The sequence below is a fragment of the Lotus japonicus genome, chromosome 3 (assembly GCF_012489685.1).
Source record: "Lotus japonicus ecotype B-129 chromosome 3, LjGifu_v1.2".
Taxonomy (NCBI): domain Eukaryota; kingdom Viridiplantae; phylum Streptophyta; class Magnoliopsida; order Fabales; family Fabaceae; genus Lotus; species Lotus japonicus.
In genome coordinates, this window is record NC_080043.1 from 44736590 (window position 1) to 44742078 (window position 5489).

Sequence of the window (5489 nt, forward strand, 5' to 3'; positions counted from 1 at the left end):
ATTGGTAGACGGCTTAACACATAACTTATTGTCTATAAGTCAATTAGCTGACAAGGGTTATGATGTTATATTCAATCAAAAGTCCTGCCGGGCTGTAAGTCAGATCGATGGCTCTGTTCTATTTAACAGCAAGAGGAAGAACAACATCTATAAGATCAGATTATCTGAGTTGGAGGCTCAGAATGTGAAGTGCCTTCTGTCTGTTAATGAAGAGCAGTGGGTATGGCATAGACGGTTAGGGCATGCCAGTATGAGAAAGATTTCTCAGCTGAGCAAGCTAAACCTTGTCAGGGGCTTACCCAATCTGAAGTTCGCTTCAGGCGCTCTTTGTGAAGCATGTCAGAAAGGCAAATTCACAAAAGTCCCTTTCAAGGCAAAGAATGTTGTCTCAACCTCAAGGCCCGTTGGAACTTCTGCATATCGACCTTTTTGGACCAGTGAAAACTGAGTCTATAGGTGGCAAGAGATATGGGATGGTTATCGTTGATGACTATAGCCGCTGGACATGGGTAAAGTTTCTAACCCGCAAGGATGAGTCTCATGCTGTGTTCTCTACCTTCATTGCTCAAGTGCAAAACGAGAAGGCTTGTAGGATTGTGCGTGTCAGAAGTGACCATGGTGGAGAGTTTGAGAATGATAAGTTTGAGAGTCTGTTTGATTCCTATGGAATTGCACATGATTTCTCTTGTCCCAGAACTCCTCAACAAAATGGTGTTGTTGAGAGGAAGAACAGAACTCTTCAGGAGATGGCTAGAACCATGCTCCAAGAAACTGGCATGGCTAAGCACTTTTGTGCAGAGGCAGTAAATACAGCATGTTACATTCAGAACAGAATCTCTGTGAGACCAATTCTGAATAAGACTCCCTATGAATTGTGGAAGAACATAAAACCCAACATTTATTATTTTCATCCTTTTGGTTGTGTTTGCTATGTTCTTAATACTAAGGATAGATTGCATAAATTTGATGCTAAGTCTTCTAAGTGTCTATTACTTGGTTATTCTGAAAGATCTAAAGGTTTTAGATTTTATAATACTGATGCTAAGACTATTGAAGAATCTATCCATGTTAGATTTGACGATAAGCTTGACTCTGACCAGTCAAAGCTAGTTGAGAAGTTTGCAGATTTAAGCATTAATGTTTCTGACAAAGGCAAAGCTCCAAAGGAAGTTGAGCCAGAGGAAGATGAACCAGAGGAAGAAGCTGGTCCCTCTAACTCACAAACTCTGAAGAAGAGCAGAATCACTGCAGCTCACCCTAAGGAATTGATTCTGGGTAACAAGGACGAACCAGTCAGAACCAGATCTGCCTTCAGACCCTCTGAAGAGACCTTGCTCAGTCTGAAAGGATTGGTGTCCTTAATTGAACCCAAGTCCATAGATGAAGCTCTTCAGGACAAGGATTGGATTCTGGCCATGGAAGAAGAATTGAATCAATTCTCTAAGAACGATGTTTGGAGCTTAGTGAAGAAACCTGAGAGTGTCCATGTTATTGGAACGAAATGGGTATTCAGAAACAAGCTGAATGAGAAAGGAGATGTAGTCAGAAACAAGGCAAGGCTAGTTGCTCAAGGCTACAGCCAGCAGGAAGGAATAGACTACACTGAAACATTTGCTCCAGTAGCAAGACTGGAGGCAATCAGACTGTTGATCTCTTTCTCAGTAAATCACAACATAGTTCTACATCAGATGGACGTAAAGAGTGCCTTCCTAAATGGTTATATTTCAGAGGAAGTCTATGTTCATCAACCCCCAGGTTTTGAAGATGAGAAGAAACCAGACCATGTGTTCAAATTGAAGAAATCACTCTATGGTCTGAAGCAAGCTCCCAGAGCATGGTATGAGAAACTTAGCTCATTCCTTCTGGAGAATGAGTTTGTAAGGGGTAAAGTAGATACAACTCTTTTTTGCAAGACTTATAAAGATGATATCTTAATTGTGCAAATTTATGTTGATGATATTATATTTGGTTCTGCTAATCAATCTCTATGCAAAGAATTTTCTGAGATGATGCAGGCTGAATTTGAGATGAGTATGATGGGAGAATTAAAGTACTTTCTGGGAATACAAGTTGATCAAACACCAGAAGGAACATATATCCATCAGAGCAAGTACACTAAAGAACTTCTGAAGAAGTTCAATATGCTGGAATCTACAGTGGCCAAGACTCCAATGCATCCTACATGCATTCTGGAGAAAGAAGATAAAAGTGGTAAAGTATGTCAGAAGCTCTATCGTGGCATGATAGGTTCACTTCTCTACTTAACTGCATCTAGGCCAGACATACTATTTAGTGTTCACTTATGTGCTCGTTTCCAATCAGATCCAAGGGAAACCCATTAACTGCTGTTAAGAGGATCCTAAGGTATCTGAAAGGCACCACTAACCTTGGCTTGATGTACAAGAAAACATCAGAGTATAAGCCTTCAGGTTATTGTGATGCTGATTATGCTGGAGATAGAACAGAGAGAAAAAGTACTTCCGGAAATTGTCAATTTCTGGGAAGCAATCTAGTCTCATGGGCAAGCAAGAGGCAATCAACCATTGCACTATCAACTGCAGAGGCAGAATATATCTCAGCAGCAATATGCAGCACTCAGATGCTCTGGATGAAACATCAGCTGGAGGATTATCAGATCCTTGAGAGCAATATCCCAATCTATTGTGATAACACTGCTGCAATCTCATTGAGTAAGAATCCTATCTTGCATTCAAGGGCAAAACACATTGAGGTAAAGTATCACTTTATTAGAGATTATGTACAGAAGGGCGTACTTCTTCTGAAGTTTGTTGATACTGACCATCAATGGGCAGATATCTTTACAAAGCCCTTAGCAGAGGATAGATTTAATTTTATTCTGAAAAATCTAAACATGGACTTTTGTCCAGAGTGAAGATGGATCAGAACCTCTGACTATGATACTTCTTGATCAGAAGATGTCTAGTCCAGAAGGTAACTCAATCAGAGTGTGTGTACCCACTAGTACTGACTCTGAAGCTGAGACAACAACACGTGTGTCAGTATTTCTGATGCATAGTTCCTTGTGCCCGTGTGACAGTCTGTTATGATTGCGTGTAGATATGCTTATCTCCTGTGTGTGATTTGTGTATTTTACTGTTACTATCTATCTTTAATTTTCAACCGTTGATCTTAAAGTGCTTTTTGAATCAACAACGGTTATTTGATAAAACCCACTATACACACACGTTCTCCTTCACTTCCGGTTTTTACTCTCGCTCTCTCTGCTTTTCAAAACCGCTTGTTCTCGATTTCTCTCTCGATCTCTCTTCATCTTTCAACCTTCATCTTCTACCTCAAACCTTCAACCACTTCAAAATGGTGAGACAAACCAGAAGATCTACTGCAGATGCACCTCAGTTCCCTCACATGGTAGTTGGTCTAGCAACGGGTCAAAGGGGCTCTGAGAATCCAACTCAAGATCAAGTTCAAGCTCAAGAACAGAGTGTTCCAATTGCAGAACGGGGCTGTGCCGTTCACTGCGTATTTGCTCCCGAGGAACTTCAAGTCCTGGCAGAATGGAGATTCGACCTCGACAACCTGGCTACAAATGGGTTTGATCTTCGTCCTGAAGTCCAAGCTCAAGGTTGGGGAAATTACTTCAACCGACTTCGAGGACCGGTGTATGAGAAACTGGTAAAGGAATTCTGGAAGCACGCCGACTGCGATGATACTCAGGTGGTCTCTCACATTCTTGGAAGAAAGATCATCATCACTGAGAAGTCATTCGTGAATCTGCTAGGTGCAGACACTGCTTATGGGTATCGTTTCCAACTCACGGTATCGAAGCTGAAACCCAGCACCAAGGAAACAATCAACCAGGCCCTGTACACCACTTTCAAACCGGGCAAGACGAGTTACAAGGTGATGGACCTTCACCCCAAACTCAGGATCTGGCACAAGATCCTGCTCCACTGCATAAACCAGAGACCGAAGGGCAGTTCTCCAGACTACATCAACTTCAACCAGAAGGTGATGTTGTTCTTCATCCAAGACCAGAAGAAGATCTGCCTTCCCTACTTCCTGTTCTCCTACTTAAAGGAATGCATCCGGAAGTCTCGCACCACCGCCTCCATTAAGTCAGCAATCAAATATATCCCCTTTGGGAGGCTGCTCTCAGACTTTCTCATTGAAAGCAACCTGGTGCAAGATCTGGTCCATGCTGGATGTGTAGAGGATTTGAGCACAATTGTCAGTGATGTCTTCACTGCAAATTCTCTGAAGAAGATGGGTTTGGTCCAGAAGAAGATTGCTCCTGCTCATGAAGACACATCTTCTGAGATCAGAAGCCGAAGGATGCCTCTGAATGACTACCCTCTGTGGACACAGGCAGACAATCCTGACGCCATCCAGTGCTATGTTGAAGACCTAAGGGCTCAAGGATTCGAAATCGATCTTGATGATTTCGTCAGCAGACTGCCGCCAGCTCCAGAGTTTCCTTCTCCTCCTAAGAAGAAAGCTCAGAGGAAGATGGTTCTGGAAGAATCCTCTGAGGAATCTGATGTCCCTCTGGTCAAGAAGACAAAGAGAAAGCCTGATGATGGTGATGATAGTGACAATGAGGATGGTCCTCCGAAGAAGAAGAAGAAGAAGCAGGTCAGAATCGTGGTGAAGCCTACTCGGGTGGAACCAGCTGCTGAAGTGGTCAGAAGGACTGAACCTCCTGCCAGAGTGACTAGATCATCAGCACATTCAAGTAAGCCTGCACTTGCTTCTGATGATGATTTGAATTTATTTGATGCACTCCCTATTTCTGCTATGCTCAAACACTCCTCAAATCCCCTCACTCCTATTCCTGAATCCCAACCAGCCGCACAAACCACCACTCCACCACATTCCCCAAGATCTTCATTCTTTCAACCTTCCCCTACTGAAGCACCTCTCTGGAATTTGCTTCAGAACCAACCCTCTGGGTCAGAAGATCCAACCTCTCTCATTACCATTCCGTACGACCCATTATCTTCTGAACCCATCATCCATGAACAACCCGAGCCAAACCAAACAGAACCACAACCCAGAACGTCTGATCACTCTGTTCCCAGAGCATCAGAACGTCCTGCTGCCAGAACCACGGATACAGACTCTTCAACAGCCTTTACACCTGTATCCTTCCCAACCAATGTTGCTGATTCTTCTCCCTCCAATAACTCTGAATCCATTAGAAAATTCATGGAGGTTAGAAAAGAAAAGGTGTCTACCTTAGAGGAATATTACCTTACTTGTCCAAGCCCTAGGAGATATCCTGGCCCTAGACCTGAACGTCTAGTTGACCCAGATGAACCTATCTTGGCCAATCCTATCCAAGAGGCAGACCCTTTGGCTCAACCAGCTCACCCTGTCCCTGACCAACAAGAGCCTATTCAACCAGAACCTGAACCCGAACATTCAGTGTCTAACCAATCCTCGGTTAGATCACCTCATCCTCTGGTTGAAACTTCAGACCCTCACCTTGGAACCTCTGACCCCAATGA